The sequence below is a fragment of the Sitodiplosis mosellana genome, unplaced genomic scaffold (genome assembly GCF_009176505.1).
Source record: "Sitodiplosis mosellana isolate CC-2019 unplaced genomic scaffold, AAFC_SMos_1.0 Smas_scaffold_6181, whole genome shotgun sequence".
In the NCBI taxonomy this organism is placed as follows: domain Eukaryota; kingdom Metazoa; phylum Arthropoda; class Insecta; order Diptera; family Cecidomyiidae; genus Sitodiplosis; species Sitodiplosis mosellana.
The window spans coordinates 4,623,512-4,650,149 of NW_022601422.1; the positions used below are offsets into that span (position 1 = coordinate 4,623,512).

General features: G+C 37.8%; 1 protein-coding gene across 3 annotated transcripts in view; it reads left to right on the forward strand.

Annotated features, from left to right (window-relative positions):
- Positions 1 to 26,638, forward strand: part of LOC129576365 (semaphorin-1A) — a 97,013-nt gene that overhangs the window by 12,549 nt on the left and 57,826 nt on the right. The window contains exons 2-3 of one of the 3 annotated variants that reach the window (XM_055461341.1): positions 5,798 to 6,428; positions 23,676 to 23,849. The exons of 1 other annotated variant lie outside the window; for it this stretch is intronic. The gene's annotated coding sequence lies outside the window, so the exon portion shown is untranslated. The remainder of the gene's footprint in view (positions 1 to 5,797; positions 6,429 to 23,675; positions 23,850 to 26,638) is intronic. One more of the 3 variants, XM_055461339.1, reaches the window with a different exon arrangement.

Sequence of the window (26,638 nt, forward strand, 5' to 3'; positions counted from 1 at the left end):
CATTTTAACATCACACACACATACACGCGCTCACAATGTACAATTAATAAATCTTGTTTTGAGATTGATTTGTGTACATGACATGCATTCGATTTACTTACACTCGGCCAGGATTTAAAGAAGAAGAAGAAGAAAAAACATGTTGATTCATTAAATCGACCGACTCTGTCTCACTTTGTCACTGTCGGGATCTCTCTCACTCATGCTCCCTCCGTCAATTGCGTTCGATTCGTAGAAGCAGCAAATTAAATAGGAAAAAAAAAGACCATTTTTTGCGCTGACGGCCTAGAAATAAAGGAAAGAAATCATCGATAATGGCATATGCTTTGTGCACTGGACAAGGTGTTCAACGCAACGTTTATTCGTTTGCGCGAGCGATTCAGAGGGCAAAAAAGGAGTCACTTGAAATTCAAGACAGCACTATATAAACACATTTTATCTAGAAAATCGCGCTCTGTTTAGAGGATAACAGACGTCAGATCGTGTTTATGCATCTACTGCTTGTCACCGTACGAATAAATATTTGTCCAATTTTCCAACTTCTTCCTGACTCTCGCCTCATTAATCAACACACACCAAAAATGAACAAGCTCAAGCTGCAACTGAGTTCGGTGTGTATGCATGAGCAGCAACTGATCGTTCCCATAAAAATCTGCCGTGTCCCTCGACGCAGTGTCTCGCTCTTTCTCTCTCTCTCTCTCTCTCTCTCACTCTCTCTCTCCCTCTCAGCTTACTTTCGTTGCACATTTTGCACATCTGGTAGTATGCGCAGATTGCACTCAGATGCGTCGTCGGACATAGTACATATGGAATATTAACAGCAACAACCGAAGACGAAAAACATGCAATTCGAAACGTTCGACCGGAGTTGAAGCACAAATTCAAACCAAAAATACAATTTTTTTTCACTCTCTTTCTGCCCGATTTTTAATAGGATCGTAAATGAAACGAAAATAAACCATATGCACGATGCACATTCTAAACATGCACACTATCTCGGCATACAGATTTAAGTGGCTTTTTGTATGCACACGATCATCGCACCGTGCTATTTATTTTGAAAGAATAAATTTCATAATTTTGTTTTTCGTTTCGTTTGCCCCCGTCTAGCGAACAAATCCCGATTAAAGCACGTTCTCAGTAGTAGCCGTAGCATGAAACGCATGAAAATTGCCAAATGATTTTGCACAGTTGCGTCTGTCAAAAACAAGAACAACAGATCCGAATGGCATCACTGACTAAATTCGAATTGAAAAAAAAAATAAAAAAAATTTATGACCGACAATCGCAGATGCTCACCGTGTGTATACACATGCATACAAGCACACATGCACACAAAATCCACTGTTACGAAAACAATCGGAAAATGTTTGCATTTGCATTTTCGTATGCGCGCACGATGATCGTGAGCTCGCGCGCGCGCTCACCAGTCTGTCAATATTCGCCTGATGCAGTAACTTGATCTGGCTTTATGATTGTGAAATCATTATGAAATCTTTTTAGAATGTGATTGTTTGTTGTGCCATTTTGATACAGTTTCTGGTTTGAAAGCCATGAAATCTAGTTTCGAATGGCGTTTTCTTTCGTTTTTTGTTTTGTTTTAATGCTTGGGCCCTTACCATGCAACTTGAATCGAGTTATCGATAGAGAGTAGTACTTTGGTTGATATTTCTTTCTGACTCCGGAAACTTTGAACTATGTCGATAAATTGCGGCGGCGACGATGGCAGCAGCATCAGCAATATAAACAACTGAACAAGAAAAAAAAGCATAAGAGCTGTATCGTTGAAATGCCAGACGAGCGTCTGTTCTCATTGATTGATAAGTTGAGAACAGAAAGAGCGTGCGCGCGCGCGCGCTTGAGCACTTCGACACACGCCAATCCAGTGAGCACAAACCAAACAACACACACAGAGCGAGAGAAATGGCAAATAAAAAAGAAACAACCGAATGCATCGGCGCACGGCGTTCTGACGATATACAATAGGATAGAATGGAAACGGTTTAAAATTAGCATTTAGATCAACTCTGTGCACGGGATCGAAAAGAAAAGCAATGAATAAAACACACACACTGCTTCACTTCCGTATGGCATCGAAAATAACGCAAAATGTTTGTGAGTTTTTTCGAAGAAAAAAAGATCGAAATATGGAGAAAGAGAGAGAGAGAGAGAGAGCGAGAGAGAAGAGAAAGAGGAAAAAAACGGCTTAATATTTATCTAAAGCCTATAAATAAAGCCAATGAACACATACGGAGGTGATGGAAAAAAAGGAATAAACAAATACGGCCAAACCTAACGGAAAGAGCGTCGTCGATCATGCCTATTTTCTTCTTCCTCCGATCTCAAGTTTCTTCAAGTGTGCATGTGGTCGAGTGCGCGCCGGTTGTCGAATCGGTGTGTGCTCAGCATGTTTCGTACACGAAAAATCGTTCTTGAATATTCTGTATCGTTATTTCGTTCAAATCCAATCAAATTGTACGGCGTTTTTTCTGTTTGCAGCTTGAGCAAAAAGCCATTCAATCGAGTGCATGTTTTGAGTTTTCAAGTTTTTCCAAACACCATTTTTGGTGAGTGTAGTACAGCATATTTGTTCGAAACGGTCTCAATTATTATGATTTACTGGATTTTCTGTTGATTGAGCGAGAATGAGCGCGCACATACACGAGAGAGAGAGAGAGACATTACCGAATCGGCCATTAACGAGATCCATTTACTTTTGGTCATTTTTAGGCTTTTGATAAGATCAACTTAATCAATAGCCACAGATATTGTGTTAAAACGAAAGGTTATCTACACTAATTCAGTTGCGCGTTTGCACTCACTCTTGATATTACATTTTGATAATAACAAATTGCTTGGAGTTTTGATTTTTTTTTTTCTGCTTGTCTACTCTCCCTCTGCATCTCTGTTGTTTAATTGGATCCACTTACAAAAATGTGGTTCGCTTTGTATTGATCTGCACTTTGTATCGACATCGATTGCGCACAGCAGCCGATTGTCGTTTGTGCTAATTAGATCGATGCTAGTGCAAAATATCAAATGTGCAAGTTGTTCTCTTGTGTTTCGATCCGTCTAATCGCGCACCTGTCATCATCACATTTCTATTATATGCACACTCCCAGTTCAACATTTCAAAGCAATAACAACAGCAACAGCAACAGCAACAGCAACAGCAACAGTGTGTATTCAAGCTACATGACTACTATATTTTTTCTAACTGTTGCCAATTTGTGTGTGTGTGTGTGTTGCCTTCTATTTGCACACGAGACAAGCGAGCAACTCTGTGAATGAATCAACATTAGATAGATTGTTGTGTGGTGGCTGTGTGTTGGATGCCCGCAAAGAATGCGCGCATGGCATCCATTTAAGAAAAGCCCGTTTTGCATGTTTCGTTTGCATGGTGCGCTCGCGCGCACATCCAACAAAACTGCACTCACTCATTCGCATATACAAACTGAATGCAACGAGCGTGTTGATATTTCCACTCACGAGCTTTCCTATTTTAGCTTGCGCAATTCAGAGGTGCAACGAAAAAAACCTGTTCAGATGCTGCATTTTCACAGCATCGATCTCTGGCCCTGTCTCTCTATCGTTTTCCTTTCCTTTCTCTCTTTCTGCATGTCGTTCGTTTTCGATCGTTTTTTTTTTCCAAACCGAAATATGCTGTTGATGTTGTTTTTTTTATTATAAAATGACCCCGTTCTGTCTGATACTCACAAAACCGAACACTGCATCTATTCCATCGTATGTGGTTGTCTGCGGTTGTGTGCTGCACTTGTTTCATTTATAATAAAATTATAACTGCATTTAACACGATCATTATTTTAATTAAATTTATTATTGAGATTTATTTTCCATCGTTTGTTACACACGTACACACACACACACACACGCATACGGCTGGTTTTTCTATCTCAACTTCTGGCATATGTGTGTGTGTGCTTTGTTTTATGACTTTAATCGAGAAGAGGTTGAGGAGTTAGTTGGCAATTCGTAGAAATTATAATGCAATTAAATGTTACCATGAAAAATGCCCCCATCAACAACGGCCAAGTTGTTCTCGAATTAACACACTAATTCTTTGGCAAATCGGTGGGCTATCTGCCTTTTTTTCCTACTCTCCACCCTACTCGCTGGTCGTTTGTCTGTTGGATTTTGTTTCTTCTTTTGTTCAGCCAATGCAACCAGTGTAAATTGAATTTTTATCATCAAGAATCATTAGGTTCGAATACATCACGACTGGACAACTAGTGTATCGGATCATTTCGTTGCTATTGCATTTGCAGCTTCAGGCAAATTACTAAGAACATAGATTTTCTCTAGATTTATCGCACAAAATTGCCATATCGATTTGTGTGCTGCATTTATGAAAGCAGCTAACGAAAAAAAAAAACAACAACACAAAAATTCATACAGATTATTAATTTATCGATCCATAATAAATCCATGAGATTTCTCGTGTGTGTGTGATTTTTTTTCTTCTTCTTTTGGTTTCTATGATTCAAGTGACTGATCGTGTGCGGTAAAGTTCTCTGCACAATACACTCACAGAGAGAGAGAAAGAAGGTTGCATTGTGTGGCCGAGAGCATCAAATCGTATCATATAATTTTCGTTGTTTTCCTTCACCTCGCTCTCCATTTTCATCGTTGAGTTGCTTGATTGATTTCAAATTGTGATGCGATCGAATTGCAATTCTCGATGTATTCAAATGTGTGTGTGTGTGTGTGTGTGTGTGTGTTTGCGCGAGCGCGAGCGGCTTATCCAATTGCATAAGAGAAAAACCTCTTGAGAGTGTTTTATTGTTAGAAAACGAAAAGAAGATACTTCATTCGGTTTCTGTTCAACAACAACAGCATAAGCAATAATCTGCACAATAAAATCGAAAGAACCTCAATTACATAACACACCACAGCGACTTAACAGTTATTTGGTGTTTGCGGTTCTTTTTTTCTCTCTCTTTTATCGCACAAACGTATCAATTACCATGTTTCATGTGTCGATTCATTTTCATTCGATGCAGATTTCGGCATGGCTGTGTGTGTGTGTGTGTGAGTTGAGAAAATTGGATTAAAGTATTCACATTGCGCATGAAATCATCAACAAAGAATTTTTACCGTAATCTCTTTTGTTCATCGTGTGGGTGGAAGAATTGCAGTATTTTAAGAACAGTATTTTTTCTCTAAATGGCTGCCGTTAGAATTTGTGTTGCTTAGCATGGCCCACTAATGGCATTTTCATGCATTCTAATCATAAATTAAATTATCGTTCTAATTACATCGCTGAGTGCTTTACGCGTTTAAGTGCCTTAATTGTACAATGGAAACACCTTTTCTTCGTTTGTAATCGTCGTCGTCGTTTCTTCTTTTTTTTTCTTCTTCTTTTCCCCGCAAGACGAAACTGTAGAATTGAAATGCGCTCACACAAAAGGACGGAGTATTGTGACCGCCTACCACTGCTGCGTGTGAACCAAATGAAATTGCAATCGTAGCGACAACAAAAAGCCCACGGCTCCAAAAACAACTGCTCATTCATTTTACACATTATTACATTATAAATTAGAAATAGATAGACCGGGAGAAAGAGTGAGAGAGAGAGAGAGAGAGAGAGAGAGAGAGAGAGAGAGAGAGAAAAGAAGTTCTTCTCTCCATTTTTTTTGACACCCAACGAAACGAAAACTTTCCTGATACCACACTCAATAAATATTATAATTAGGTTTTGCCGTATTTTCTCTATCTCTTTGCCCACAAACCATTCATTTCTTATGAAAATGTTTCCGCTTCTCTTTTATTTTCCTAGATTTCAAGGCGGATTTTCCATGGGAAACACTGGCTGCAGCCACACACTGATTCACAAATTCACTGCGGTGAAAATCGCGCGACCGATTTTGCATAACGAGTTCACCACAAATGACTCGTATGTTTTGTGAATGTGAATGAGTGAGTGAGTGTATTGCATGTCGTTGGATAATTATAAATTACCAGGCATAAATTGAATAAATAATAATGCTAAACTCAAATTATTATAATTAAATGCGGAATGGAAACAACAAACAAACGCTGTGTTGTGTTGTTTATTTGAGTGCCTTGAAATTGATCCAGCCCCATATGCAAATTGATACACACTGCAAACAGTTAGCCGAAGAAGGCCTAAAGAAATCAGAAAGAAGACGTAAAATAGAAGAAAAAAAAAATACATGAAGAACTACGACAATTCGCTGGAGCATTAGAAACAGAAGAAATCTAGAAAGAAAGAAAAAAATTTCAAAAATCAGTGTACCACGACGCGCAATGCAAGCGCCACACAAGCAAACAACTCAACTATAAGCCAAGATCGAGAGAGTAAATTTATACCGGCCAAAATACATGAAGACCAAACGACTACACTAACCAACGCAACGCAAAAGCAAAAAAATAGAACAAAAATCCAGGTAATTAACACTTAGAATATATAAATATCACGCGGAGATAAAGAAAAGAGAAGAAAGAAAAGAAAAAAACGCTTCACTCTACTTTGTTTCGCTACAATTCAACATTATTTACATTTGTATTGGTTCAATACCGATATAGAAATAGCCACGCTATCCGTGTGTGAAGCAAACAATAACCACAACAAACATGACCATTAAGAGAGTTAATGATTCTGACATTTCCCACAGAATGCAATCACCGTATTTAGCGACTGTCGGTCAATCGGATGATTTGACAATTGACTCACTTTTTCACGGAAGGCGCCCCTGAGAACCAGCATTGTGCGGTCCTACTAGATGCTCGCTCTCAAATTCTATAGATTTATTAGTCTGATTTGAGACTTTATACATTTCCGTTTTGAATTCAATTTGTCGGCGGTTACGCTGTTGAGGTTCACATTCAAATCGCTTCTCAAACTAAGTGATTCCGGTCATTTTTCAGCAAATTTTGACATTTCCCATTGACATACGGGATATTTTACTTCATTCATTTTATTTTTTTACATTAACTATATTAAATTTGGTAGAAAACCTTAGAACCGTCATGTTCTAACCGACTCTCAACTTGAGAGACCTTCCATTGGAACACCGCCGTGTGTTACATGTCACTTGACTTAACTACTCCGATTCTACAACGTGTGATGATAGGTGTTTGTTGTTTGCAAAAACTACGTCAATAAATAGTAGTAATCAAATTATTATGTTTGCGTGTCTCTAGCATCAATAAATTTCAAATCAACTGGCAAATAAATGATACAAATTTAGAAATCACAAAATTATACCAGAAAATAAACAGCATGATCGTACGCGCACTACCAAGCCCAAACAGGAATTTAGAAATAAATTGTGAATTTATTTGACAACAATCAGAATAACAACAACAGCAACAACAGCAGCAGCAATAGCAGCAACGAGAAAGGCGAGTAAGCCGATCTCAAGGTGATGAATAGTGTGAGCGATTATTTTTTAAAAGACTATTTGTCATAAGCTTGTGATTGCGAAACAGGCAATAATTCTGTGATTTCAGCTGATTATTTCACCGTTGTCGTTTTTATTTTTTACCAAGAGAAGCGAAGAAAAAACAAGTGAGTCGAGTAATGTGCAGAAGCCACCCATCGTCCAAGTAAGACAAATTATCGTGACAACAAATCAGTGACGGTGGCGGTGGCGGTGGCGGTTGTCATTTCGTTTGGCTAATCTCTTTTGAACATAAATGGAACACAATAGAAACGGTGAGCATTTTCCGTGTGTTTTGTCTCTCTCTCTCTCTCTCTCTGTGAGTGCAATCCGAAACGGGTCTTGCAAAATAACAAAAGGAAATGTGTGCATCACACACAGTCCAACACACACGATATCACAAGCGAACCATCTTTGTGAGTAACGTAATCTTACAAGTGCACGATATGCAATGCTACAATGGCCAAACACAATGCACACAATTTTCTTCTGAGTCGACAGTGTCTCGATTTAGTTTAAGTTTTTGTTTTATTTCGTCTATGTGACATTTTGAGCGGTCAAACGAACGAAATTCAAGTGCAAAATCGTTGTGTTCGTTTCGGTATGTGCATCATTTTTGCACGACTTCGACGAAACCATCATTTGCGCTAACGAACACGGTGCACGGTGCACGGTGTTCCTTATGTGTATCGTTTAGGTTGCATATAGATATGGTATAGATATGGTTCTGTTTTCCTCTTTATCATTATTACTGTTTCTCGCAAGAGCAAGAGAAAATTACAGTTGTGTACGTAAAATGGAGGAAGCGAAGCAACCTCGAAGTTATACAGATAACATGATAATAGCATGACGTTATCACAGTCGACAACAATGCAAATCAAAAGACCATCCGCCCGCCCGCCCGTTTACTGCACATAGAAAAACTGCACAGTCAGCCAATTCAAGATTCTTTGTCTCTGATCCGTATTACTGAAGAAATATAAGTGAATTATTCGCGTGCACTCTAATGAGATTGTTGCAATGAATACGAAAACATAGTCGGAAACTCAGCCAAAGTGCAAGGCGGATTTTTGCCATTTGAGCTGATTTCACAAAGGGATATTGCAACTTTTTTGACCAGAAAAAACGCCATCTTACGTCATGGCCGTAAATTATTTTACTGTACATTTAGATGGTAGAGCTTGAACAAAAGTTCGACACTATGCGTAAACTTGGAAAGAGCTTGATAAACTCGATGAAATACATATATATTTCATGGTCGCTGCAATACCCCTATGTGATTTCAGCTTGCAACACACACACACACACACACACACATTTTCAGTTTACAGTGGGAAAACGAAAAAAAAAAACAATAGTTGTGTCGCCCGGAATATTGTTGCATGGAACAAAATATCGGACATAGAGGAAGTAAAACACAAATCAATCTACAAACAATAAATTATTATGTTTTGGCTACGAAATCATAAACTCTACATATAAATATGTGGAGAGTGTTAGTGACTTCCGCCTTTGGAAACAATTTGGAAATAAAACAACATTTGGATTTGAAACGGTTCCGCTGGCTTTTTTTGTGTTTGTTTATTGGCAAAAACTGATCTGAACTGGCCACGACCCCGCAAAATCCATAAATTGGTGCAAAGATCACGTTGAAGTCGTTTGAAGCCAACGAAGCATTTTACATTTGTGCGCTACATTTCCATTGTGTGGTGAGGCGATCGAGTTTGAGATTGACATCAATGGCAAATGCGATTAGATGGAACAATCTGCACAGCAGCAAAACAGTGCCTCCCACATTGATTCAATTGTAAATGTTGGTTCAATTTAAAATTGAGCGCAATTTCAATGTGCAATGCGATGCGATTTTTTTCCAGCCAATAAACCCAAATTGGGGGCTAATATATCACTTTTAAGGGCTCTTTCTCTCTGTCTCATTGAATTTGGGCTCTTTCATTGAAATGTAAATTAATTAGATACGTAAATTTGCACGTATACCATATTCATTTCACCGTCTTTTCACGCAAAACAAGCACAAACAAAAGGGGCCGAATGCAAATTTGCATTCAAACCAAATCAAATAGCGATTTATTTAAAATAATCAAAAAGACAACGAGCGTCACAGAGTCTGTGCATAAACACCAAATGTTGGTCGCGGAACGAATTGAAAGAAAGTTGAAAAGTAAAAGCGTAAAGTACATCATACCGTATGAATTCGTATCGCGTTTCATCAATTTTGACGTTTCTTCTCTCTTCACGCGCTCTTGCTTTTGCTCTCGGCACCGTGCTTCATTCGTGTTTGGCGCGCATATCGTGTGTGTGCGTGTGCGCCCGTACGTTAGTGTCCGCATTTCAATGAGCCAAAAAATTCAATTGGTTGATTGCCATTTTCCGGTAAAGTCAATTTTGTGCCCGTCAGTGTAAACGGCTCGTTTCGGCTCCGACCATAACAAACCGTAAAAGAAGTGAAATTATTTGATAATTATCATTAGATGGTGTTAGTTTTTGCACTCTCGCTTCATTTAATCGTATCGTCTTCAATTCATGCGTGTGTGATTTTTTTCTCTTCTCTTTCGGTTCGTGTGTATGCGTGCGATTTGTTTTCGTTGTTGTTATTCGAGTTGCTGTAACGTGTTTGGTTCTTTGTTCGCATTGGCATTTGTCGATTGCGCAAACAAGACAACAGAAGAAAAAAAAAAACAACAATAAAATATAAAATGAATTCACGCGGAAAATGATCAATTGAAGACGATGTCTTTTTTCTGTGGCTGATTTTATAGTAGATGTGTCTCGTCTAATACAATGATGATTTTATGATCATCAAATGGACAAATGAATAATGAAATATGACAAGAAAATAAAAGAAGCAAATCGACGAATAGGGGAGACTCAGACAAAAAGACAATGTTAAAATTTGTGAATGTTATCAGTGTACAAAGGGTCAACGCAGACGAGAAAAAAAAAGAGGACTGGAACGAAATGTTCGCACATTGTGTGCACGGTAATCAATACCCGTGGCTGAAAAATCAAATGATCAATTTCCTGCAAATTAAAAGTCGTCGATCGTTGGAGACGATGTGCCGCAAGTAATCGTCATCGATCGTCCGATTGAAGGTGAAAAGTTCACATTGGCCACATCGCGTCACATTCATTGAATCTGTGATTTACAGCCTGGTAACAATCATTTGCTCGTCGTCCATCGTTTCTCAAGAGGCAACACGGCGAAAAAAGTGAATCTTTGATACTTTTCTTGTCGTCGGTCCAACGAGCATTGAACCGAATTGTCAATTGAAGAAATCACAGATCCAAATCCACCGAAAGAGAAACAAAGCGAGCGAACGAGAGAGCGAGAGAAGTTACAAGACAAAATAAAACGAAACCAAATTGCCATTACACAACAAAAAAAACGAGTAATGTGCACTGTGCATGTATCTATTGTTAGCGCAATTAGTAAAAGATGATTCGCGAGAGCGCAAAAGAGGAAAAGAAAAAAAAGCACGTAAGACAAAAAACAACACATATATATTATATTGAAAAACCAACGAAATGTGATTCCATTATTTGGTTATTTACTTCGGTGTGATCGACCACCTCGTGTGTTTGGTTTTTTTTTTTCTTCTTTCTTCGTTCGTTTTCGTCTCTGGCTGCAATTTCTTCTTTCCACTGGAAATGAAGAGATAAAAAAAAACGATTTCTCGCTCTTCTCGGCTAATTTTCTTCGGACCGGTTGGTTACGCACCTTACAATCTTTCTCGCAATGAAAGTGATTCTCATTAAGTCGGCTCGAAAAACTTGAAACTTTTAATTGAAATTCATGTACAAAAACGGCGCACGGAAAATTCACGCGCACTGAATTGGCGCAACCAGCACCGTTGCCACCACCTTCCGTGGTGGAATATCCGTACGTCTGTTTGTGTGCATTTGAACGGTACGTGTACGATAGTGACAAAGTATCTTCGTGGTAAAAAATAAATCCCATTCACTTTGACAGCCACTTCACTCTTGGGCGTAATTAGGCACATTATCGCCATGACATAGAAAATTAAAGAAGAGAAAAAAGAAAAAAAAAGTGGACGCAACACGCAGCATGCATCAGACAGGAATTACAATCGTGACGTTGATCTGGAAAATGATTTTCGATTTATACCCAGTCCGAATCATCCAGTTGTAGTCGAAACAAAAACCAAAATACGCGTGCAATGCAATTAAAACCGTACCACTTGGCGAACGCATACAAATTCTGTCATATTGATTGGGCATGATCGTAAGAGTGAAATCCACATTGAACCAATAAAAGGTATATATGGTGAGTGAAATGCAAGCACTTGAATGTCACATCCATTTTTCCATTCATTTGGTGACTTTCTCTGTTCACCAATAATAATAATCGGCTGTAATATTATACCATAAACAAGTCTCATTACAGCATTCAAACCAAATGCGATGCGCTTCTTATTTCGTTTCTTTTGCTCGTTACCAATGGACAGCGAGAGAGATCTTTCTCTTTTTCTTGATTGTTTTTGCCATGGCAGCTCCAAGCTATTCTAATGCTGTCTGTTTTTCTGTCTTTTCTTCATTCATTCACTCAATCACAACAAAACCAATATTACTTTTTTTTTATTATGCGAATTGTTTGACTAAATGCGACTGAAATAGCAAGTTCGTGTGCTAAATGTGGACACACAACGAGTTGGTCATATTCTCTTTTATTTCCCCATCTTTGCGCTCTCTTCGCAAATGTTTTCTTACTCATTAGCTAGCAAATTTGTTGTTTTTTGCCATCCATATATTGTCGCTCCAAATTGCCGAAGATGTGCAAAATGTGTGAAATAAAAGCGAAGAAAAAATCGAACACAATGAAAACTGTCACTATTTTCGGAATCGGATTATGACTATAGACTGGCGTCCAAGTGTTTTTTTTTTTCTCTTTCTCTCGTCGCACTACGAATGTTTGTCTCTGTTTTTGCATCTTCATTCCATTTAGGAGTGGCGCTTTAATTAAGCCTTTTTGTGTGGTTTACATGCCGCAATTATTATTTCTTTTCATCGATCGGTGTGACGATTGGCTGACTGTAATTCAAATTACCATAGATTAGTGCCCTCATCCAATCGAATCGAATTGTGCACACCGCAAACGAGATATCATTTCATTCGACTGTGTACGATTTGAATTTCGCCAATAGTTTTTCTTCTCCTCCTATTTGTTTAATCAATTTTACATTCAGTCGGAATCCATTGATCGAAATTAGATTTAAAAAAAAAAAAAAAAACAAACCACAATGGCATTTTTATGGAGACAATTTGAAATGCGATGTGACAGAATTGAATAAATCGAAATTTTCTTTTTCGTATTGTTATCTCTGTGGTGCGGAACTTTCTTTTCCACCATAGGTCCAAATAGACGATTGATAAAAAATTGAAATCAATAACAAGGCGCGCATAACACGGCCATCATTATGAAGTGATTGAGGCACCCTGCTACGATATTTATAAGTTGGTTTTCATTGGATGACTAAACCTGTTATATGAAGTCAGAGATTCATTGTTTGGCATCTTTCTGTACACCAAAAGAAGACGAAAAAAACACGAATTATGATAAAAACAGATTTGGTTTACATAAATTCCGAAATCAGTTGATATGACCATTGAAATTAAGTCAATGGTCTGTGACTCGGTCATTCGAATGATTAAAATCGACGCATATTTCTTTCGTCGTTCATCCAAGCGAGAGAAATGAATGATATGAGTTATATGTTTTTTTTTTATATCGAAGGCATATTTTGGACACCATGCTGCTCGGTTCAGCATCTTCGTCTCGATTTACAAGGTAAAAGAAAAATCGAACGCGTTCAGGCGTCTAGAATGCAATAAAAGAGAGAGAGAGAGAGAGAGAGAGAGAGAGAGAGAGAGAGAGAGAGAGAGACAGATCAAATTGAATTAAAACCACACTCAAGAATGTGACCGTACGTGCGTTACAAAATTTATGTGATTTGCATGAAGTGTGCGTTTGTGTGCACCGTCCATATTCAATCTTCATTCACGGAATAAATTCCCCGATTGTTTTTCGATTGATTTTTCAATCGTTTGACATGCACACCGTAAACGGCATTTTAAGTGATATTTTTGAATTGTTCCATATCGATAATTATCTTGTCAACTGGCGGCGGCAGCGGCAGCGGTCAGCGTTAGTGGGTTGTGCACCACATTACAATAACACCTTCTCAATAAACCAAACCGATCAATGTGTGTATGTGTGCATACACCGCGTCTGTTTTTATATTGAACCGTAGAGCACGGAGTGAATGAAGTTGGAAAAAAAGAGTAAAAATTTATGGCCGCCTCCGACTCGAATAAAAATTAAATAAATTCGTCACGGGCAGTCATCGATTGACCATGTTTAGCATCTATTTTGATAGCTTTGATTAATCCGAATTGACAATACGTTCTCAAGATGTTACGGGATCATTTAGGTTCCGATATGTGTTTCGGTCCAATTTACATGGGACCGTTTTTATTTGTAGAAAATCATACCAAAATTGTTTATCAAATTTGAGCATCATGTCGCCATAATCTGAGGCCAAGTCTATTTTTGGACAGCGATGAAATGATTTGGTCGCCGGTCCAAAACAGAAGTTGTCCAAAGATAATAAAAACGAAAAACCTAAACATTATGAAAATTTATACAGAGAAACAAAGAAAAAAGCTAGCAAATAAACCCGCAAAACATCCGGACCAATACGTTTTGAGATACGGAAACAAAATTTTTTGTTTTGAAAACCAAAAATTCATGTCGACTGTCGGGAGAAACATGTTAAATGGAAAGACGCGCTGAAGTCGAATATTAACAACATGACATATCTTAATTTACAGTGAATTATTCACTTTCGCTAGTTAGGCACGCACGTTCAATCTAGAAACGGCACCGAATCGAACACAAGTCTCGCGCTCTCTTTTTTTCTTCTCGCGCTGTCCCCGTGCGAAGTTATATTGTGCTTGGGAAATGTTTGGTGTGCACAAAAGTACATGAACCCCAAACACTCTCTCAAACAACATTCAAGACTCTATTTTTATTTTTTCATTTTTTTTTTCTCCATATGCTTTCATTTTCTTGTCGATCGAAATTGTTGTGTTCGGCAAGTTTAAAAACCATGCCGCATGTCTAGAACTTGAAACGAAAATCACTAAACCGAACAGAAAAAAAAAACGGAATACGAACAACAACAAAAAATGAAATAAATGAACGAACGAACGCCAGAATGAATCTCGTTCTCTCAGCCGCTCTCTGCTGGGGCCAAGACACATACACACAGTACGATATTGTTTTAGTGCGTGCATAATATTGTTTGGCTTTATTTTATTACTCTGAATCCGTTCATATTTTTTTTTTCCTTCTTTTTTTCATTCCCTTTAAAACAGAAATCGCAACTGAAAACAATGTTGTTTGTTATTATTCGTTGGCCGATTGTCAGTGTTTATTTTCATGTCATGGTTAATTTCTCCTCTCTGTACGCAAATAAATATGCACAATTTAATCAAAATAAAGTTGTTGAACATGCAAAATGGGATTTGTGTGTGTGTTTCATAGCACACAACGTTTTTCCAAACACTTCCGAATGCACACAGTACGTGCTCGAAACCAGAAATAAAAGCGAGATCGAGTTGGGAGCACGTTATTCGTGTCGTGAATAAAATATAATGCAAATGGTAGTGAACAATGTTCACTGAACATGATATTGTTCAATTCCATTTGGCATACATTTTTCATTCTATTTTTCATTTTCGCTGTTTCGTTCCACTGTTTTTGGATCAATTTCTCAATGGTACACACCACCGATGGTGCGTGTATGCGTGCGCGCGCGCATGGTGACCACAAGAAATAAATAGTTCCAAAACCGTCAAAACCGAGGGGGAAAAAAGAAACCGTTTTGCTGGAAAGAGAAATAAAGCCATCACAAAATACAATACTTTTGGAAGTGGAGCAATTATAAACGCTTTTGTTTTAACAGCGATGAGGCGATCGCTTGATTTTCTCCGTCTGGCTCATGCCATGCATGATCATTTTCAATTTCAGTTCCAAATTTGCGATCAACTCACACTAATTAAGGCAATAGACTTGTTTCATCGTACGAACGTTCTGTTTCGTTTCGTTCCGATGTAAGTCTTTTGTTTTGTTTGAAAGTGAGAAAGGCCAACCGCATAAACTGGTTGTCTTTGGTTGTTTGTCATTGAGATCGTTCGTTTGTTCGCTTGCTCGCTCGAACAGAGTATAAACGAAGAAACGGAAAAACGAATATATAGAAATCACACAAATTATGAGCGAGAAAATGATAATTCCGTTCGTTGGTACGACCATCATCGCCACTATTCTATGCTTGTTCCAATGATACCGTTTGACATTTGTCGCCAATAAAAACAAAGGTGAGATAAAAAAAAAAAATAAACGAAAAAATATACAAAACACAAAAAATATCATGCATTGAAATGGCAAATTGTGATAAAATAAAGTCTTAATCAAGATAGATATAGAGAGAGAGAGAGATTTTTACAACATTTGCATGGCGACTGTAATGTATGTGGAAGACAGAAGTTTATTGTTGCTCATTATCGCTTTTGAAATCATTCTTTTATTGGAGCGTTAATTGATTTTTTAATTAATCAACAATAAATGTTTTCTTGTTGCCGGGACATGTGATTCGGGTTGGCTTGGCTTATCATTGTGTAGCATTTGGTCTCTCGGTGTTCTGGATCGCAATTCTTATCGGATCTTGAGATCGGTCGTTTTGCGTTATGGTTGGCCTGTGTTCTATGCGCAACTTTATCGACCTTGGCGAATTGGATTGCGTGCGCATCGTTCGCATTTTGTTTTTCGTTTTTAATATCAATTTTTATTCAAAGGTCAGTTCTCGCATTCAATTAGGATGCGTTATGTTGTTTGCACATGGCCAATGTTCTTTCTGAAATACACACTCCAACCAAATGCGGCAGATTGATGACGACGACGACGACGATGGTCGTGCATGAAATGCATGCGCATTTATTTCAATTTACAAAATTATGCGCATTTCTAGAATCGAGACAGCAATCGTCTCGTTGGCGCGCAGGTGAATAAAAATGTAATGAATAAATTTAATTCGAAGACGTTCGGTGTGTGCTCAAGCTCATATGAGATAGCGAAACAAAATAGAGTCTTTTGTGTAATTCATGCACTCGGCCTCTATTAATTTATGCCATAAAACAACGCTTGCATGCAAAAAGGAGCGTGAATTAATTGAGTGTGGCTCAAAGTTCGTGCACAAAAGAAGTGTGTGTGTGTGTGTCTGTTTTCGTTGAGAGATGTACGGTTTTCGTTTGGCAAATATCAGATTTTTCTTTTCAACAAAACATCCTCCTCATTTCATTTCGATTTTCAAATCATCCTCATTGAAAGAAGAACCCGAGTTTTGTTTTTGTTTCAACAAACAAAGGTTGTTACCTCATTCCACCCATTTGCAATTGATTTTGTGTACGTAAATTTTAATGGGCAAATAGAACTCAAGCAAATAATAATTACCAATTTTAATGATTTCGTTGTTTTTTCCCCTTCAAATTCATGCTCAGTGTATGGTATACCTTAGTAAGCTCGATTTTTGGCTGATGATGCTGCCTTTTCTCCGAATTGTCTTTCCGTTGCACTTTTATTGTATGAAAAAGATCAGCAGTCTGCTTTAATTTATAGCGTTGTTTGTGTGCGCTGTGCGTTTTTGTCCCGACGTATATACATATCACTTCGGTTTAGTGGTTGTTTACTTGCACTGTGTTGACTCATGTATTTATTGTTGTGGTTTTTTTGTTCGCCACAATTTTACTGCGCATTGCTTTATCCATACTCGCCTTGTGCTACACTCTATTTGCTCCTTTGCAACAGCATAAGCTTACACATACAATGATACATGTTCACGGTTTCACTTACGAATCGATTTTAAGTAGTATTACTAGCGCCTATAGGTTAATTACGCCAATGCGAGGGAAAAAATATCGTATTTATTTACGACGCATGCAAAAATGAAGAGAGAGAAAAATACACAGACACACTGCAAATATACAACGGAATAATAAGCAGCGACCGCAGCAGCAATCGTCACAATCGAAAGGCTATTGATGTTTTTTTGTTTCTTAAAAATGAGACATTCAGAATTACGAAAAATATCGAATACAATGAGGAACATTTTTAAGGGATTTATTTCGATCGTGTGAACAAATTGTATTGGACGTGTCATGAGTGAATTTAATGCATGGGAATCAATCATTTAGTGATTTTAATCAAGGTAAAAATTCGACTCATTCATCAAACTGGGTGAATTTGCCGGCAGTTGGGGTCAGACTTTGAGTCAATTCATTTTCATAACGATCCGAGACGAACCGAAACGGAAACCATTTGATGTATGAAGTGTTGGAACTTTCAAAAAAAAAAACTCATATTTCGATGATTCTTATGAGATATTTATCAAACGCTTCAAAAAAAAAATCATGTTTTTATAGAGACGCGCCAACCAAAAACCAATAAATTTTCCTCAATTTAAGGTGAATCGGTCATTGCAACACATCAACATCTCTTTTTTTTTGTCACAAGAGTGAACCTGTATTTTTTTTTTTCGTACACAGAACACAAATTCGCGCGACACAAACATCACAAAGAATGGATAAACAACCTTAGAGGTAGCTCATAAAAAATATAAAAATATCATTCAAATGAAAATGAAAATGAATTAATGATTTGCTGTAATTTGAACTGCAATTAATCATTTGCCATTTCTGGTTTCAGTTTGTTTGGTGTAACGTTTTTTGCGTTTAACTTTCAGTTTTCGACAGACGACGAAACGACCGACCGAGCAAAAAAAAAAATTAATTACCTCGTCAATAAAAACTCAAGCATGAAAAGAGTACGGCGTAAACAACGAGCGTCAAAATTCAATGTTTTATGAAGTGTGAGTTTTTCTGTCATGTGTTGCCCAAACGAACGCGCAGAAAAAAAATACCCAACAACAACAATCGAAAATTGTGATTGATTTGAAATATCGCATCCATAGTTAAAAGCGAAATGGCTTGTTTTTGGCTGCAAACAAACTTGTCAAAAGTGAAATAGAATCATTGTTTGTGTAAAAGAAATTTGTAGAATTCGTTATTTGAAATGGGGAGGCCCAAAAATTTCGCATCTTATCAGATTACACTTCAGAAATGTGATTGATTTCCTGCGAGAATGGGGCGTAACGGAAATCCAATTTGCATTTGTTTTTTTTTTCCAATGAGTTTCTTAAAATAGCAAATATATGTTATTTTTAGTTTTTGCTTTGCTCACACCACATTTAAGTGAGAGGATTTCGTGTGCGAATCCAATGATTTGGCAGAAATAAACACGAAATGTGGAAAGCGGAAAGAGTACACATGGAATCGGTTGCTTTTTTCTCTATTTTGGTGATAACAAACAAATCAAACAAATGAAAATGACTGTTTCACATGCCATCGCAACGAGCGTTTTATAACATAAAATTGTTCAGCTGGAGACGAATGTTAAAGGTTTCAGAGATACGCTAACGATCATTTTGACATTTTACCTAACAAAAGGTTCACAGCATCGAAAAACCGGCAAACGATTCACCTTTTTCATGATGCGCGCGCGTAAAATTTTTATTTTACACATGTATTTGGGCCTAATTTATTATTGCACTGCACCTACTACCGTTCAACCTGATAGTATGCTGAAAGGTGTGCGGCAGCCGATCGCCTGCTTGCTCGAGATTGAAAGTGAAGAGTGGCGCTGAACTGTGTGCCATTCCGTGATCGAATGAGCGCGAGCAAGAGGCGTGATTGCGTTTGTAAATTCCATGTAAATGGCTGAAATGTGCTGTTTTTCGCTAGCATTTTGTTGTTGTTGTTGTTGTTCGATACTCGTGTGCATAAATCAATCGCAAACTTCCTGAATCGATTTGCGGTTAAGTTCGTGTGTGCTTCATCGACACATCGTTTTTCTCAAGCGTTTGGGTGCAAAAGAATTTTTCGTCGTGAATACAAATTCAATGACTCTCTGTCGATGAAGTGAAGATAGATTGAGAGAGCGAGAGAGCGGGAGAATAAGAGAGCAAAGTGTAAGAGAAAAAAACCATGCTGCACAGCAGAAAAATAATTTGCACTACTATTACGAAGAGAGTTTGAAGTTCAATTTACTGCCAAAGCCATGAAGTAGGCAAGCCAATTTTCCAATCTATTTGGCGCGCACATCAAAAATTGAATCGAAACTGAAAACACATCGAAGCAGACAGAAGATCAGTTTTAACACTTTGGCATGTATGCGCTTTTTATTCCGTACTCTTGTTTTTCCACTCAAAATGTGGTGTTCCGCCGCCGCCGTGATTTTCTATATTTGCAATTAATTGGAATGAATATGCGAATTTATTGTGAAATCATGGCGCAAACGACTTCATCTGGATTTTGTTCGACGATCGCAAAGCTGGAATTAACAAACAAAACCTCTTTCGATGAGTGAATTTAAGTGGCAAATGCACATGGCCAGTGTTTGTTCCCCTGCTGCTGCTGCTGCTGTGCTCTCTCGTCCATATTAAACCAAAAACATGGATTTTAACACGACATGTTTCGACTTTCCAATTGCAATTGCAGCTAAAACAACATCGATTGCTCGACTTTTTACTTTATCGGCGGCCTCTCGCTGCTCAAATGAATTCCAAAAATGAAGTGTAAAATGAATTGCATTTCTTTTTTTTCGTACGATTTTTGTCTGATCAAAATGCAACACTTTTTTTCGACTATTTTGCATATTCGAAGTAGGCCTAAATTGGCTTGAGTGTTGTGGCAGACGAGAGAGAGAGAGTATGTGTTGCGCGATTTAACAAAAAAAAAAAAACAAAAAAAACATGGAAAATTTGTTCAAATGCACGGAATCATTTCGCGAATGTTAATATTTTACTGTTTTTAAGTGCAACGAAACACACATAGACACAAAAAATGCATTTTAATTTTCAGTTTACGATATTTCAGCGAGAGAGCATGATGTAAAATTCATTCAATCAGCGGGTTTAACAAACTCATACATTCCGAAATGAACGACAAGCTAATTTCAATGCAATGACGAAAATAATAACGGTGCTGAATTTAACCAGCACATCAAAGGGCTGCATGCAACCGCCAAAACATTTTTTGTTTCATCCAATTCTCTCTATGATTGTTCCAATTGGTTTGAATTGGTGCGCGACGGCACACGAGATGTTAGACGAATGGAAAACGGGCAAGAAAAGAAAAGAGTATTATCACGATTCGATTATGTGATAAAAACTCCTAAATCAAATGCTACAATTTTACGAGCTCTAATAATGATTTCACGTGCGAAATGTATACTGAACATTCGAACGAAACCAACCGATTTATAATGGTAATGGTTGTTTCTACACCTTTTTCCGAAACATTGTGAGATGTTGCTTATTTCGACAGAAAACATTAAGTGCTTCGATTCTGAGAGCTGTTGCCATTGTGTGTCGACTGAAGTTTTCCGTCGACAATAGATTTCAATGGTTCTAGGTGTGTGTGTGTGTGTAGTGTAGATTCACATTAAATAAAAGAGCAGTCTGTGTGTGCGCATTAGCTTTATATTACCGATGATAAAGATGTAATTGTGTGTTTTCTTTGAATTATCACACGGGTTTGGCCCTTTTTTTTTATTGATGTAGTGTGTGACACACGAGGGAGAAGAAAAAAACACAGACAAAAAAACCAAAACCGAAAATTAAAAGTGAACGCAAGAATCGAGCAAAGCATTGAAAAGGCAAACAATTGATATGGAAAGCAAAAGCGATGCAGCTAGAGCACTCGAGATTGAGAAAACACGAAAAGAAGAGACACTAGAATAATTATGCAAATTAATGTGTTTCAGGTACAGCGAGTGAGCGAGTAAGTACAGTGCAACCGTGGATTGTACATGTGTTAGCGTTCAATTCATGTGAGCGCATATTTATCGCGCGTATGTAGAAAGTTCGTTGATGCTGTGCGCGCACATAGCGATTGAAATGCGAGAGCAAAGTAGAAGAAAAAACAGAAACATTGCGCGATTATAATTTTACGTAGCTCTTTTTATCCAAGCGAATTATTTAATTCATGCTATCTCAAATCAGGAATAGTAAGTGTGTGTGTGTGTGCGGGAGCACCAAAGATGCTAGTTAGGTGAGCAGTAAGCAGTAGACACTGAGATTCCATTTCGAATATGAGAGATAAACCACAGCAGCAGCAGCAGCATCATCATCGCCACCACCTCGATGCTGCGAGAGAATGAGAACGCGACAACGAACTGGTTTCTTGCATATTCACCGTGTATTCAGTGTTGTATATTACATTTTACAGAACCACAATAAATTGAATATAAAACGATCGATCGATTGCTTGCTTGAAGGAGAACGATCAACCAGAAACAACAACAACAAAAAAAAAAACGGCAACAAAACAACGATCTTGATTTTTGTTTTCGTTGTTGCGTTCATATACGTTGAATTCCATGTCATGTTTCTCCTTTACGCATTTCTTCCTTCACACCGAATGCCACCGCTCCAATCGATCTCTCTCTCTCTCTCTCTCTCTCTCTCTCTCTCTCACTCTTCAGTTTACCTACTGGCTTTTTGCTTTTTATTTAAAAACCAAAAACGATTCTTCATCGACCTCGTGTGCTTCCATTAAAATTGATTCGAATTGTTATACGTGTCTAGCACTGAGATATTGCGTGCATAATGAAAACGACCCCGATCAAATCATATTTTAGAGTTTGAAAATTCAATCAAGAATTGGAATGAGAGAGAGAGAGAGAGAGAGAGAGAGAGAGAGAGAGAGAGAAATAACATATTCTAAATGATGCAATTATAATAAAATTTCAATTATCTACTTGGGTTCTAATAAATTATATGGAATAAAGAGATTACGTTTTATTTGGGTGGACTGATTGAAGTGAATTCAGGGCATTAGAATAAGAATAAGAAATAATAAACGATGTTGTTCGTTTCGAAGGGATTGTATGTTCGATTGCTCAATCGATTTCGGTGACGACAACAACAATGACAACGACGACGACGCATTCTATATTCCAAGAACTCGCCAAACAATATGACTTAATCGATTTTGAAGGCTGAATTTGAAAGTACTGGCCACCATTTTCGTCTTCCCGGTTGATTTTGGAATTTTTTATTTCTGTATTCTTCTTTGTTGGACATTTTTGCTCGGCTCCGACAAAACTAGAAAGAGAGATAGACAGAAACACAGAGAGAGAGAGAGAGAGAGAGAGATAGGTAGACGAGAGGGCACGAAACGAATTTCATCCGATTAAAACGTATTAAAATCATTATTTATCATATGTAAATGCATTTTCCACGATTGAGTGATTGTTGGCTTGGTTCGTGTCGCATTGTGTGCGGCATCGGTTGTCATCGGTCCGAACAGTATACAAAAAAACACATCGTTCGAAATAACACGGCACAATCGACCAACGAACAGCAAGCCCATCAACGAACTACATATTTTGAAAAATTATCATCTTTAGATTTGAACACAACAGATTTGTGACATCAAAGCCACCAAATGCGAAATAAATGGGAGGCATTAGGCGACCATGTCTCTTGCATACACACACACACACACACACACCCAAACGCACAGACTTTGAAAAATAACGACGAAAATTAATGAAACGAAGAAAAATTGAATTACGTTGCAACAAAGAGACAGCCTAAGCGCATCAAACGGATATATAGAGAATGGGCGATCAATAAATTCACGACAGAAAAGTTCACGAAATAAAAGAAGAAAAACACAAACCGAAAAGAAAAATGGAGGAACAAATACAAGTCACTACAATCAAATCACACTGGACAGTACACAAAATGACACACCAAAAAAATAGCAACAAAAACAATACACGAATCTCATTTTCGATGTGTCTGCCTCTCTGTATTTGTTTCTCTTTTCTTATGCTCGATATTTTTTTTATTTCAAATTTATTCTCAAAAAGTCAACGAAAAACCAAAACAGATCCCAATATTATTTCGTGTGTTTATCAGACGAGCAAGATCATATGTGGACTTTTCCTCTTCTTCTTTTCTTCTTTGGCTGCGTTTTCTCTTCGAGTCTGTTTTTTTTTTGTTATTCATCGTCTTTATTTATTCAACGTCCATAATCTTTCTTATTAACATTATTATTTATTTTGTCTTCTTTCTCTCTGTCTTTTTTCAGGTATGTTTGGCATCACATGCGATAGATGTTAAGTAACCGAGCGAACAGCCAAATCCAGAGCTCGAAAAGAAAACGACGAACGAATGGAGCGTTTGGAAGTGTTTGCTGTTTGATGTTGTATCCATACAACAACATCGATGACTAAAAATAACCGAAAAAACTCATTTGCGTGAGGTGAACATTAATAATAATGCTGTATTTTATGTGGCATTTTAAATTTAAATCAATTCAAGACTCATATGTATACGGGGCCATGGGATTCGTTTGCGATCACTGCGAAATGTGTGTGTGTGTGTGTGTGTGTGTGTGTGTGTGTGTGTGAGTGTATTTGGTTTGAATGAATTTTTAATTGGCTGGATTGACGGCGACGGTGGGGGCCAATGGTGGCGGCGTTGTTAATCCCGAGCATTTCATTTGTCAATTGGTGCAAAATTCATAGGATAAAAAAATCGTCCAAAAAATGTTCGACCATGCCGAGATTTCCTTGATAACACCTCACTCAATCTTGAAACAATGCTAACCGCAAAACTGTGCGTGTCTGTGTGGTGGTGTACCCGCCGCACACTGAAAACCTCTGCGTTTTTGGTTGAATGCATGACATTAATGCTTTTGGCCCTGGCTGTGCGATAAAAAAACATGAAAAATTGGAAATTACATTTTAGCTCATTTGCCATGGCAGATCTCATTATTACCAAGATCGGAGCGGTTTAATAATACAACGACTTTTTTCGGCTTAAACGACATCTCACATCTTTTTCGTTGCAATTGTCCATTTTAAGCGGTGCGCGCAAGCATTATGAAGAGAGGAAAAAAAAACACCGATACATCCAATTTACGGCTCGTTTTTTTTGTTTTGTTTTTTTTTTCGCTGTTTTTCTGCGAATAATATTGGGTATAATATTGATGTGCTGCAATTTGGCGGTAACAACAACGGCGACCATTGCAATGGTCAAACCATACCTCGGCACCTTCCGATATAGTCGACATAATTGAGAAAATGATGACAACCAACGAAACGTGCTTGCATTTTGCGCAACAAATAACATCAACATTGACCAAAATAAAAGTGCCACTACGCAAATTGACTCTACAAATACACACAAACAAACAAAGGCACACAATGCACCAATAGTATTCCGTTGGTTATTCATTCATGCCGTGAATATCGAATTACTTCTTCTTTGCAATCGTGCAGTCGATTGCATCAAATCATGTGATTTCCATTTTTCACCCAGTGTGGCTTGCAGTCTTGCGTTTTTTGATTTCGGTACTTGAATCGATCGTTTATCTGCTAATTCATTATTCAAAACTGTGCAAAATCGATGCGATAAATACAAAATCACTTAATTGGCTTTTGAAGATGCGCCGAAGCGTTTTGCCGAATATGAGCGTATTTAGATGTTGATCGGTGCGCGTAATTGTCGGTTAAAATGACACATTATTTAATTCAGTGCGCGGGCGCTACACCAGAAGGGTTTGGAAATTTCCCTATAATTTTTATTACCGAACAAACAATTTAATAAAACGAAACGAAATGAATGCAGTTTTTAACGAGTTGCTTCTCCTTCGCATGAATTTTAATTACACGCATTTCAAAATTCTTTTTGCATTCAATTACGTTGGATATTTTGTGTGTTTTTAAGCGACGTGGAAAGAAAAACCGTGCGCAAAACGGTCCATTAACAACGAATCACACACACACACTCACACACACACTCACACACACACAAAATGTGGCCCAAGAACCATTAAGCAGAAGAATCGTAATAATTTGATTTAACAAGCGACCAACAGCCAAAAGGAAATCCAAAATGAATGATTTTTGCTCTGGTTAGCTCAATTCCGCCGCAATTCGAATTCATGGCAACGAAGAAGAAACAAAAAAAAACCAACAAACCGACGACTTTTTCGCATGGCTCTTTGTGTTATGGGGCCGTTGTTATCTTGTTGTTGCTTTTGTTGTGCGCTTCGTTCGCTCTTTGTGGCGTTTCGATTTGAGCTTGAATTTAAATCGGCAATAAGACATGGAGAAGATTGGTAATTGAAATGAAGACATTTTTAAAACGCACATCACGTTCACGTTGTCTTTTCGTTGCTTTCTTCGTTTCATCGTTTTAAGTGTGTGTCCAGTTTTTTTTTTCTCGCCTGTTTGCCGTTTGTAATTTGATTTGTTTGTCAGTAAACAAAGATGCGCTTGCAATTGTTGCTGTTTATTTTGACTGAAATATTGTACGTATGTGACACGCATTTGAAATGAAAGAATTGCAAAACGCACATTCATCATACAAATGCCGAGCTTGTCATAAAAAATCGTATCACCCATGCAAGTTTCATTTTAAAAAAAAAACGCCACACTTTTTTCATCGCAAAAAAAATTAATGGCTAAAATGAGGGAAAATGCCCAAAAATTGTCTATTTGTCTCATGAAAGGTCAATCAATTTATAATGCTTAAATGATGGCCGTTATCGGATTAAAGCAAGCCGTACCGATAAAATAATATGCAAAACTTGACACATGAAATGAATTATGTGCGCATTGGCAGCGATAAGACAGGTCGAAGTGAAGAGAAAACACACGCTGAAGAAATCCCGCGGACATGTAAACATTTAGCATTGTCTCTTGCTCGCTCGCTCTCCTTCTCTCCCTCCTTCTTTTGCTCTCTCTTGGTATCTTTTTTTCACCGCGTCTGCATGTTCTCTCTTTTATCCAATTCAGATGATTGAATTCGAATCGGTTTTGCATATTCAACGATTATGGCTAATGATTATGCCTGTTGCGTATATTTGTATAATTGTTTATTCGCCGCGATCCATTTCAACTGAACTACTATTACAATATGTTTGTATCGAACGTCTTTCCATTCCAGCACTCGGGTTTGTTAATTCCATCATGCTTTCCCGTTCTTTCTCTCTCTCTCTCTCTCTCTCTCTCTCTCTCTCTCTCTCTCTCTCTCTCTCTCTCT